At 39.8% G+C, this 13,196-nt stretch overlaps 1 protein-coding gene across 2 annotated transcripts in view; it reads right to left on the bottom strand.

The window, feature by feature from the left end:
- NSD2 (nuclear receptor binding SET domain protein 2) overlaps positions 1-13,196 on the bottom strand; it is a 95,857-nt gene that overhangs the window by 78,099 nt on the left and 4,562 nt on the right. The window lies entirely within an intron of this gene.

The following is a 13,196-nucleotide window of genomic DNA, read 5'->3' as shown; positions in this document are numbered from 1 at the left end:
GTAACCTGTCCTCAAGGATTTTTACAGGCAAGCAGCCCGTAGGCCTGATATGGACATGTCCCTCACAGTAAACTAAAGAACTTCGTCAGATGTTCAATGGCTCATTAGAGTGGGACCTGTTATCCCTGCCCAGGACACACATGCTGCCTCTCCAGTGGCATATTGCCCTTCCACATTACCTTTGTCACCTCTAAGGCTGGGGCATATATCTGTTTGTGAATCATTTCAGGCATTCCTGCAGTTCACAGCCAGGTGTGCAAAGGAAAACCAGTTCCCTTCATGAGTGGATCATGAGTTCTGCTCTAGTGTTTTGAACCAGAGAGCTTCTGTTGGCCAGCTATGATCCATTGTCTGCATTCATCTGCCTGGGGCCATCCTAATAAGTTGTGAGGCACGTGCTCAGAATTTACCGCTTTGCTGACTGTATGAACAGCAAGCAGAAATCTGAAGGATGCTTTGGAGATGCTTTTTGCAATGCAATATAAACACAGTGAGAGGGCCTCTTTAGAAGTCTGTGGATATGCCCACACTTGGATAGTTGCTGGGCCTAGCTGATTCAGGAAAGAACATAAAGAAGTCATTGATTCAATGGGAAACATTTACCCAAGAGTTGTGTTTGAGCAGCTTAGGTCTCAGAATGGAATTCCACTTTGACAATTGTCAATATTCATTAAAAAACTTATTTTGGCATCTGAGAATTACTTTCTAGGTTCATTTAAATAACCAGTTACCATATTTATTAATTATATTTTCATTGCATTGTATGTTAAGTCTTGGATAATTTTAAAGATTTAATTTATGACCCAACTATACTTGCCCTTTAAAAAAAGTCCAAAGGGCAGAGACTTACAAGCCTTTACATGTTCATATGGAATGAGCAGAGGAGACCTCAGCATGTGGGTGTCCTGTAAGCAATATTAACATATAAATGTTAAATAATGATACCTTCTGAAGGTAAGAGCTGTGGTTTTTGCAAACCTTTTGAACACTCATGTGCATATGCCAGGCAGACAAACACTCTGGAGTTTGAAAGATGAGCCCTTTTGAACTATAAGCCTCCCATCTCAGTATGATTCCTAGGGAGAAAATCTTGTTGCAAGCGCTTTGGATTTATGTAGGCCCTGTGGAGTTCACTGGTGGGTTTCTTTGGCAGGTGGGCCTTATTAACCTGCCAGCAAGGGACTGTTTGACCTGCTTGGGTTTGTACAGCTTGTAAATAAAGATTCTGTCAGGGAAGAGAGATTCTCTTGTGCTTCAGACTATTTATATCTCTTCTAACTGTGGCTGTTAAAGCTTATAAAGAAACAGAAGGTCTGGGATGTGAGACAGAAAACCCTGAGGGAGTTTTATGTGTTGTATTTGGATTGCTGTGTTAATATCCTAAAATAAACACAGCATGCTAGAAAATGGGGAATATTTTTATTGTAATTATTATTAACTCAAAGACATAAATTATTGGTTATTGAATGAAACATGGCTGAGCTTGGCTGTAGGGGACAATAAAATAACCTCTTAATTTAACACTAGCAGCTACTGGCAATCAATGGGAACCAGACATTTAATCAGCTTAATTTCCCTCTTTTTTGCTATTTTTTTTCTTTTTTTGCATTGTTTTCAAATTTAATAATTACTAGTATTTACATTTTTTACAGCTGAGGTTAGTAATGAATACAATAAATTTACAATAAATTGTAATGATCATAAAACTATGATCGACTAATCATTAATAGAATAATTTTAATTGGACGGAATTATTATATTGAAAGGTGTGTTGTATTACTGATTGAAAAAAATATCCCTTTAAGAAGTCCTTTTGTCTGTCTAGTGCAGGTCTTATTATAGGGTCCTTTCTAACTTTCCAATATGTAATTTTTAATAGGTGTATCTTATTCACTGAAAAGACTATGTTATTTTATTTCTTACATTCCTTATAATGTAAGAAAATGTCTTCCTTTTACTCAAAAGCAACCAGTTTGCACTAGCTGAACAATCTTTTTGGGAAAGGTTTCCTTCTGTTTCAGCAGACCTACTCAGACACCCAAGTGCTACTGCAGATCAAATGACACCGACTTCAGGGTCTGCCAGAGTTGAGCTTTTGAGTCTGTATTCCTTGCTCATTCATTTAAAAGGAAATTTTGGAATATTTCTGCCTTTTGTCCTGATAGGACTCAACAAATGTTTTTTGACCTTAGCCAGGATGGACTGATGTGGTACTTAGGCATTTTATTGTAAAATATTTTATATTAACAGTCACCAGTTTAGAACCTGCTGAATTTCCAATTGCAAACATACATGTTTGCAAAAGTATTTCACTCTAGAGCTGCTGCAGTGGCCCAGGAGAGCTTGCTAGTGAAGAAGTAAGGTATTAGTGGTGATGCACAAATACCCTACTAATGCAGTAGGGTATCAGTGGTGATGAACACTGGATGGAGAATGGCTCCCAAATTTTTCTAGTCACCAAAACTTTATAAGAGGAAGCCACTTGGGAGAAACATGAAGACAGGCCTTTTCTTCTTTTGTTCCACCTCCTTTCCAGTGGGCATCCACTTTGTGAGCTGGATGCCCTGGCTCCCAGCCCTGCTGTGATGTGGGACTGGCAAACTGCTGTGCACCTGTTCCAGGGGGATTAGCCACTGGTGACAGCCCATACCCAGAATTTCCTCCACAGATGGTATTATCCTTCAACAAGTGAGTCAGAACCATTTGACTTGGAGCTTTTTATAGTTGTTGTTGAGGGTAATGATAATCATCCTAATAAAGTAGTTCTTAACCTCTCATACTGAATAGTTTGCTATTGGTTGAGGAAGATACCAAACTGTCCTTCACTCCCATCCCTATCAGCTTTACCAGCACTGGCAAAACACTGTTAAGCTTTTACAATCATCTGTCATTACAGTGGGAAGTGAGTGTTGTCTGGTGGATGAGATACCAGGCTGAGGGCAGAATTGACTCCGCTAATTAATTCACCATTGGGAAATCTAAGACTATATTACTTCCTCTGCTATTTTGATTTTCCTAACGATAAATACATTCATTTGAGAATTCAATAAACGGCTCATGCTGAAAATAAAGTATGCCAGGACTGGTTTGCAGAACTGGGCTTTAAGTTAAGTTTTCTAGTCCAAAGAATCAAATATTATCTGCCTTGTATTACTACATGTTGATATGCTAATTGATAACAGATATAATATTTATTTTTTTTCTCTTTTGTCTTCCACTTACAAGGCTTTATGTCATTCTAATAGAACAGAGTTTTTGATACAAATACTTTATTGTTTTACTTTGAAAATTGTCCATATATAGTTCAGGGAATAAATGTCCTAAATATTATTCCACCCAAGCCTCTCTTTTTATTTTTTATTATTTTATCTTCTTTTTTTATCTCCTCCTTTCCCCCTTTTTTTTCTCCTTTTTTCCCCTCCCTTTCTGCAAGTACATAAAAAGAATCAAGCACTTCCTGCTATCCCTAAGCACAAATTTAGTTCCTGGTATAGCAACTCTAACGTATTCAGGAAGGAAGGAATAATCTTTCTGAGGCTGTAGTGTTTTTACAGTGGCTGCAGTAGCTGTAGCTCAGATTGTAGCTCCATACTGGAGGAATTGTGTAATGTTTGATCTTTGGAAGTAATAAGGAACAGGCCCATTCATACGTGAGAATAATATGCATTGTGCAGTACAGTGAAGCAGACAAATGTTCCTGCATAGAGGAGGCTACCATCTGGTAGAATAAAACCATTCATACTAGCCACAAAATTCACTGAATAACAATAATTTTTTTTCCAAAATAAACCCCTCCTTTTTCTGGCTAGGATAAAATAAGACTGATTAGGTATCACTTGTAAAAGGTAAATTTTATGAAAGAAGAGGATGTAAGTGCTCTAGAGGAGAAGGATTTGCAGGAGAAGCATGATAAGATAAAGATTTGTCTAAAATAGGACTGGGAAATGGCTAAGTGGGAACTGTGAGCTGAGTGTGTGGGAGGAAAGGAGGCAAGCATTCATTTCACCAAACATTAAGAACAGAAAAAAACATGGGTGGAGAGCAGGTTTCTTTTTGTTACTCTGCTTTAAATTGACCTGTTGATTTCAGTTCCTGCAGGGCATTAAGACTGTGTTCAGTGGGCTTAATTTATCAACCAGCCTGTTGTGAATAGTTACTATCTGTTCTTCCTTCTAACTACTCTCTTTACCTCACCAAAAAAACCCAAGTTACAACCAGCCTGATTCACCTTTCAATATAAGAAGATTCTACCTGATTTGGATCCAGCTGCTTTGCTTTAAAGATATCAGCTGTTAAATTTAAGCAGCACACTGAAGGGTTGCTCTAGCTTTCACCTGTGAGCAGTCAGGTCCAGCGTGCCCTCATACAAGCCTTCTCCTGGCTCCCATGGCAGCAGATGTGAGGACAGAGTAGCATGGAGTGGGTTATACTGTCGGTGTGGGAGAGAAACAGCTGCCTGGTAAAGCTGCTTTTTGTGGAGTATATCAAGTTCTGGCCCTGTTTTGCCATAAATTAGCTGGTTTAATAAACATTCCCAGCAGCCTTCAGTAAACAGACTGTTTCATGCTTGAACTTTCTAACATGCTCTTATCTTTGCTATAAAATGTATATAATCATGAGAGATTTCCGAGTGACAGAGTGGATTTGTGAAAACATCCGCATAATGTTTTTCCACTTGCTTTCAGCTCCGTTCATGGATTTGCTGGCTGAGACAGTGTTTGGAGTAAAGTCACATGATCAATCTGCATTTTCTTGCAGTCTTCCTGAGCTTTTGCACCATTCTTTTTCATACCAGGTATTCTGTTATCTATAGATCCAGGCTCCTTCTTCTAAGGGTAATAAATCAAAATTATACAGTGTTTAGTATTTCAGTCAGAGGGATTATGTCAGAATTAGAACATTCCTGAGTGAAGGTCATATAAATCAATCCTTCAGTTATTCCATTTTCAGTTTCATTGTAATGAACAGTCCCCTGCTTGCAGTGAGAAAGCTTATGGTGCTGGAATGCTGATAAGATGATACTGTATTCAGAGTACATTTTCAACCATTGGATGAAATCTGCAATGCGATATATGACATATATGCAAGGGTCTGAGTTGAAAAGCCTTGAAATTGTCAAATTATAGCATTCTAGGGATGAGACTGGTTTACAAAATCATTGAATCCTCTGTATAGCAGAAAAAAAATTAATGTGCAAAGTAATAACAGAGGACTTGTAGTAGAAATGTAAAAGCAAAATACACCACTCTTTTATCATGATAAACAGGTTAATGGTATATTGTTGTGCATGCTTAACACGGGGGTGTGTTTTTTACCTGGGTAATAATGCACAATAACTAATATCACTTTTCCTGCTTAAAATATTGACAAGTGATGTTGCTTCTAATAACATAATGTAGCTATGTAGCCATTTTGATTGCTTGCAGAATTGAAATACTGAGAAAGAACTTGGCGTTGGAATCAGACTGATGGAATTTGCTGTATGCTGCCAATTACTCAGGTTATTGTCTAAATTCCTTGATCAAACATACACCCTATATGTACTTCCTAATGTATATATTGAATCTGTGCTCACGGGATAGTATAAAGGAAATACTACTCTTTGAACACACTCCCACTCACTTTACCCTGGGGAAATTGTTAAAATATGCATATGTCTATTTATTTACTATACACAGCCCTCCACTGACATGCCAATATTCCAGGGCTTGTATGTTCCAGTCTATTTGCTCCCTTCCCTTTGACTAGCTTTGCACTCCCACCAGCTTCCCCCTGGGTTAGACATATTTGGTTACCACTCAGCCCTGACTTCCATGTGGCTTCCTCCAGTTCCTGTGCACCCCTGCCCTGTGCAGAAGTGCAGCTGGAGGCCACAGGGAGGAGGAGGAGGAGGAGGAGGAGGAGTAGGAGCTCTCCAGGGTTCTGCTCAACCTGAGATGCAAGGATCTGGGGAGAAGTTCCTCAAACCTGGCCTTCAATCCAGCAGCTTGAGTCAGCTTGTAGAAACCCCCAATAGTACCACACTGGTAAAGGTTCTGCATTGCAAGGTTAAAAATGGAAAAGGGAATTCTGACAATTCCTTATTTACCTGCATGAATTGTGATGTTCTGAGTAGTGCCCTGAGTGTGGAGCTTGCAGTCCTCCTCCACTTGGTGTTTCTGAAGAGATGGAAACACCATCAATGGAGGTGGGAACGATGGTTGTGGAGGAGGAGGTGACAGACTTCCAGGATCAATGATGAAACTGTGAACTCACCAGAAGGGGGCCTGCAGCTGATGGATTCAATTTCTGAGGATCCATTCAGGATCATCCATCATGCTGGGAATTGCAGGTAGCCCTGAAGCAATGTGAAACATAGCTTTTAAACAAAATTTTTAACAGGAGTTTTTAAGGAGGTGTCTTCAATGTTATCTTTCTGGTTTTACTGGAAATTTAACAGCATCCCCTTTTAACTAGCAGCTTCAGCAGGAACATTTGAAAGAGTTGGCTTCTCTGTGCTACCTTGACCTGGACTTGGGCTACACAGGGAAAATATTTGCAGTTTTTACCTTGCACCGAGCCTGCTGTTCCTGATTATAGGAACTGAGGGATGACAAGCTTAGGACAAAGCACAAGGACCACAAAGGCCAGTGATGATAGCCATGTGAAAAACAGAGGAGCCAGAAGGAATAGGGAAGAAATAAAGGGGCACAATAAGAAGTGTACTGGGATATTATGCAGCTCTTCAGGAAACAATCACAGATGTTAAGCAGCTCATTAGGAAGGAACAAATCTCTCCATAATACAAGACTTGATCAAAATCAGCCTGAATGTGAGTGTGGCTATCTGAGCATGGGTTGCGTGTGTCTCTGCAGTGCAGAGGCTTGAAGGCAGGTTTGCCACCAGCACACAGGAGCTGGGACACAGCGATGCACAAGTAACCTTGGTGACAGAGGAAGGACTGAAACAGCGAATTCACAGCTCCCTGCTCTGTGCTCAGACCCCCAGACTCCGTTCTCTGTGTGTTTATCAGCAGCGATGAAATACAAGTCACTGCTGCAGGCAGCAACGCTCTGCGCTCACCCTACTCCTCATACTCCTTCCTTAGGCACTCATTTCTGACTATGACCAGAGATTGGATAAAGGGACTCACAGGCTTTTGGTTTAGCCCAGTGTAGTCATTCTAGTTTCCATGATGCCAAATGAAGCCTTCATCTAACCTAAATAAAGAACAGGATGTGGCACTGTTAGTTTCTTTGTTTACAGTGTCTTAATAAATTCTAGAACAAATGTACTCAATTGGGATGCAAAAGAACATTCTCTTACTGTCAGCTCTACAAGCTGGTCTTGAAAACTGATAGTCACTGAATTCTTTTTGTCCTGCACATCAATGCAAAGAAAGCTTTGGAGACAAAACCTGTAAATTTCTTCTGCAGTAGCTCTTCCCTGCCTCAGCACCGTCTGCAATTCCTACCTTCAGCAGGTTTATGAAATGTTCAGCTGAATAAAATTATATTGTAACTGATATAGGAGAAAGATTGGAATTAATTTCATTGTTATTACAGTGAAATGAAATTAGTTATATTGACAACTCAGTTTTGAAGGGAGCAAAAGCTGCAATATTTTTATACCCGTTAGTAAAATAACTTGATAATCCTGATATGCTGCATAGAAAAATTATTTTTGTATGATACTGTTTCACAAAATAATGTAAATATATGAATTGCATAGGTGTTTCTAGGCACAGAATTTGCTCACAATAAATGAGCTGTGATCTTATTTTGTTTCAGTAAAATTCCAGTTTATCTTCATTTTATTAATTTGCTTTGTGATACCTAAGTTTGCCATAATAAATACTCTTGGGGTTCTAATTAGTGATTTTTCTGGAACACCATTTACCACAGTGATTTGAGATAAAGGTTAGTGCCTCCAGGAACCTGGAAAATACTTGGATTTGTGCACAATGTATTTCATGTTGGTTTATTTAGATAATTCAAAGATTTAAACAAAAAGGTAACATATAATGATTAATCTGATGCCTTCTATCACTGAAGGAATATATTATCAAAGCCTGTCCTAAAAATTTCTTTCAACCAGATCTGTCATTTTTCATTTGGACAATACTGACTTGTTCATCTTTTTGTTTGAAATGTGCTTTACCACACACACACAAAAAAAAAATGCCAGAGTAGTCAGAGAAAGGAGATACCTTTGAGAATCATCCCTAATATATTTCCATTAATCTAAATGGAGTAACAGCCATAGTATCCAGCCTATATGCTCTGCAAGGAGAGAAATACAGTTCCATACACAAAAGGCATGGTCTGGTTAAATCAATTTCTATAGCATCTTGTCTCCACATATTTCAGAGCACTATTCTTCTCAATTAACGTCAGCTCTGTTCTGGGAATACTCTTTGGTAATTAACTGTTGCTGTTAGAGAGCTAACTTCAGATTGAACACAGCTGGCTTATGTGTTTTGTTAATAGTTTTGGTAATGGAACAACAAATGCAAGGGGAGCAAACTACTAAGCAGAAATCAGAAGATTTTCAACCCAAATAAATCAACTTTAAGCATAAGAAACCCCAAATGTAAATTTCCTTTGACTTTCTCCTGATAAAAAAAAATTACAAACTTGAGGTAGTCTACACCTTTGGCATATTGAAGGTTGCATACCCTGTGCCTCTGTGCAAATACCACTAATCTCTAGAATATTTCACTTTAAATTCATTCTTTGGCGCTTCTTTACTTTCATTTCCACTTACATCAAAGTCAAACAGAAACCCCTCAAACAGCCCAACTCTTCACAGAGCACAAGAATGGAGACAGACCAGATACAAAGTTCAGGGAGGGTATGAAGAAAACACGTAATGCATGTGTGAGAAGGATCACAGATGAAGGAAGAAGAAAGCCAGCTGAAAAAAGGAGATGAAGGAAGGTAAGTGCAAGGCAGATTTTTAACACATCTCAGTCTTGCTGTGGCTTTTATGGGTAATTAATTACCCACTAGAGGGAGATCGACTGTAACTTGTTGCCAGGTGGATTATGGCAGAAGTTAGACTTCATAAAGTGCAAAGAGGAAACCCTGTGGTAAGAAAGCAAGAGAAGATAGAGGTTCCTTTCCTTGGTGGAGTTTTGTTCTGTGTAAGTTACCAAGCGGACTGAGATCGCTTCTCTTTCTGACCTGGCTTTCATTATATTCCTACACAAAAAATCCCCACCCTTATTAACCTGTTTGTTCTGTTGGTGAGAGGAACACGTGGAGTTTAAGGGTGGCAGAAACAGTGTAGTGCTGTAGTGCTTGTTAGGACTACACTGCCATAGGCCCCCAGCATGGGGTGAGCCATGCATGACTCAGTCAAGTGCCTTGAGAGCCCTGACAGTGACCCTTTGGTCCACCTCAAACACCTCCTTGGTTCCAGGTTAGGACTTCCATCTCACAGCTTTTACTGGCTGCCCATGGGTAATCATTTATGGCCTCTTACTCTCACCTCTATTTGTGCAGAAGAGAGGAAGCTTTTAACATTCAAAGCAGGCTTAGGCATGTCCTTTCCTCAAGGGAAACCAAGAAAGGAAGTAGTAATGGATGCTTAGAATTGGAAACAGATCATAGGAAAAGTAGCTCCTACTCATTTGTGTCATTCCTGCTTCTGAAAATCAGTAGTTCAGGGATTTCCTGATTTCCAAAGAGGACACTGCAGCTAGACAAGCATGTGTCAGGGACTTCATTAAGCCCAGCTCCCTTGAGTGTATCTAGTTTCTTGTTGAGCCTATTTCTTTATATTTTGAGAACATCCTGTGGCAATGAGTTTATATGAAAATATATTTCCTTCTGTTCTTTTTTAAACCCTGCTCCCAGATAAACTGGTTTAATTAATATGGCATTTATGAGCAGCAATAAAAACCATTTTTTATTCACTTTCCTCCCACCTTCATTATTTTCCAGACCTCTGTATATCCCCTTCCTGTTGCAGTGCAGAATTCTAACCCCACTCTGGCTCCACTTATACTAGGATTTTTGAATAATATGAAGTCTTTTCAGAATCAAGCTCTGAGCAGTGAAAGTGGTCTTAAGCCTAACCTTGCCTTTGTGCTTAAGAACTGTTGTATACAGGAGAACATAATGTGAACTTGGAAAAGATGCATAATTATTTCCACACAGGAAGTTTGCAGTTGATAGTTTGGTGTCACAGATAGAAATGACTAGTCTAAAATACCATGAACTAAGTAAGAGCCAAAACAATTATCTAATGCCTGTGAACCCTTGGGTCAAATATAGTCTCTGCTACCATGTGCAATGCCAGAAAAGTTTGCTGACAAACACCAGCCATCAAAAACACCTCTTCCTCCCAGACTCCATGTCACAGTTTCCTAAGTGGCCTGTGATTACATCCTGCTTACCTTCAAATTCCCTCAAAAATACAGGGGGTTCTGGGTACTACTGATTCAATAACCCTGGTTTAATAATTATTAAAAACATGGCATGACTTCAGTTAGCAGTGGCCTGATATGATCCTTAAACAAATCAGGTAAAGGTAAATGTAAAGCAATGAATTTGCAAAAATCCAAATAAAAGAAAGACATTTGCGTTGCTTATCCAAAGCAATCCACAGAAAAGAAATAGGGTATATAGGACATTTGCAGACCTAGCAGAGCAGCTGGCTGTGCTCTATAAGAAAACTAGGCACAGGTGCTGGGATTGTGCCCAGGGCCCTGATTCCCAGCTGGCATGCTGAAAGAGGCTTCCCGCTCAGGGAGAGTTAGATGTCTGTTCCTGGGAGGAGAGGCCTCGCAGAGGGGAGAACGTTGTTCCCTTGGCACAACAGGGAAGCTCTGCTGGCTAAGCCAGCTTATTGTTGATATCTGTTGGGCATATTTCCTTTTTCAACTGTTGGATTAGTGATTAGAAAAGAAAATGACTGATGTGTGTCATATAGGAATGAGTGTGAGGCTTGCCGCCCTGACTGATGAGCAGGCTGGATGGCTCACTTTTACCTGCTGCAGATTAGTCTCAATGAGCTCCTCTCGCTCTATCCAGCTGATGAACTGCTAGGTATCTGTAGACCCCAGCTAAGACTTGTTTGTACACAAAACTCCCTCTTGAAATTGTTTTCAGAGGAGAGCGCCTGCTCTGGGGGACTGCACTTCCCCTGGATACTGATCAAATGCAATGGTAAAGCTCTTTTATGTCAACTTTGTATTTTCTTACATACATGACTTGTTAGCCACGCTTTATACACACATGCAACCTGGATTAAAGCATATAACGTGTTACTGAGAAAATACCTAATTGCTTGAAGGTAACAGGATGTTTTGGGGTGAATGCCTCCCAAGTCTGTCTCTAGGGGATACTATAATAATAATAAAGTGAATAGAGGCCTAAGACAGGCTGGAGAGAGGTTGCTGATTACATGGGAAAGCCCAGACAAAGCGTCTTCTGTTTCTGGTGCCTGAAATTCAGCCGCACAAGAAAAAGGCAGGATACTGGCAAAGCACCACTGGGATGTACTTGTGCTGATGGCTCTTTGTTGTATTTCTATAGCTTCACATCACATTTTAACAGGTATTTCCCCTCAAGATTCTCATATAGCTACAAATCAAGTGTTGTCAACAGATCTGCCATTTCACTTGACTTGGAGATTACCATTCTTTCTGTCTCACAAAAATAAAGATGAAAATGTTAATTTTTATCTCTGTCCAAGACTTTTATGATGCTATCTGGCACGAAATAGGATTTGATGTTACAAGTACATAACTGCACTGATCCTTTACCACTCTGTGTGAATGCCTCTGATAGTAAAGGGACATGGCATGCATATGCCTGTTAGAATTGGGGCCCAACAGCTTAGGTCCTGCTGAGGTCAAGGTGCAGAGATACAGACAAACACTGATTTGGAAAATTTACAGTATAGAGGATGGTTGTAGAAAGAGAAAGTGCACTGACCATTCCAAAGGAACCAACTCCTTTTTAAAATCTCTTAATCTGCTTTTCATTATCTCTGTGGGGAGGCCTCTTGAGAAAAGCAGCTCTTTGACTTGAATAAAGGAGGGTCTGTGGGCTTGCATGCTGGAATGGGGAGGTCATTGTACAGCAGCACAGAAGATAGGAGTGTCAGTCAGGTCAAGGAGAACAGGATGAAAAAGTGTGAGATCTGTGTTACAGGCTTGGTCTGGATTATGAGAGGTAGAAGGTTTAAAGCTGAAAGGTAAATAAGAGAGAGTGAATTCAAAGGTTGGAAAGACACATTCTGGTAGGGTTATTCAGGCTGAATGTAAGGGAAAATATGAGCCAGGACTGATAAGATCATCAGCAAAACCAGCAAGAAAGAGGTAATGACAGCAGAGGCCCAAGGGGGCTAAATTCTACACAGGAATTTTAAGCATCAGGCTTCAGCAAACGAACATATCCATCTTCAATATTTTTCATTTTCTCTTTTAACAGAAATGCTTAGCTCTGCTCACCTCCTCTAAGGCTGAGAAAACACAAATATGCCATTGGGATAACGGGACAATGCTGCATTTTGCCTGCACCAAGTCATATACAGCTGTGTGCATGTGCTGGCTGTAACCTGCTCCCCTCCAAACCAGTACTTACCATAAAAAGCCTCAGCCTTGCAAAATTGCTAAAGTTACATTGCTGCCATTAAAATGGTCCTTGGAAGTAGCACATTTTTCTCCTTTTTAGAATACAAAGGTAAAAATTCTCTTAAAATGGTGTGCTAACCTTCTGCTGTTTCTTTAATGGACACAGACTGAAAGGTATCTGTTTTGCAGGGACCTCCTGTCTTTCCAGTACTCCTATAACACTGCTTGACTTCACCAAGAATTTTGTGATATACAAGAAATGCAGGAACAGGTCTACAAAATCTGGGATGGGGTGGAAGAGAGCCTCTTGCATGCATTTCCTGTCTTGCTTTCTGATGGGTACATAAAAGCAGTGGTGGCAGATTTAGGGCTTTTATTGATGGTAACACAACATTTAGTGTTTTCTTAAAGACCTAACTCTGAGAGGCAGATAATGACATAAGATTGTTGGCTTTCTGCATTTCTGATTACAGACAGGAACTTGCAAACACTACAGCCTAAAAAATCCTGGAGACCAATAATAACTCTAAATGCATAGTTTTAGAGCCTGTCATTCATAAAATCAAACTGATTCATTTGGAGACACAACAGGTTACTTAAATACAGCACTGATGATTCTGCAGCAAAATCT

Source organism: Lonchura striata, chromosome 4, assembly GCF_046129695.1.
Source record: "Lonchura striata isolate bLonStr1 chromosome 4, bLonStr1.mat, whole genome shotgun sequence".
In the NCBI taxonomy this organism is placed as follows: Eukaryota; Metazoa; Chordata; class Aves; order Passeriformes; family Estrildidae; genus Lonchura; species Lonchura striata.
The sequence above is the reverse complement of the archived record's forward strand: the minus strand, read 5'-3'. Positions and strand labels throughout refer to the sequence as shown.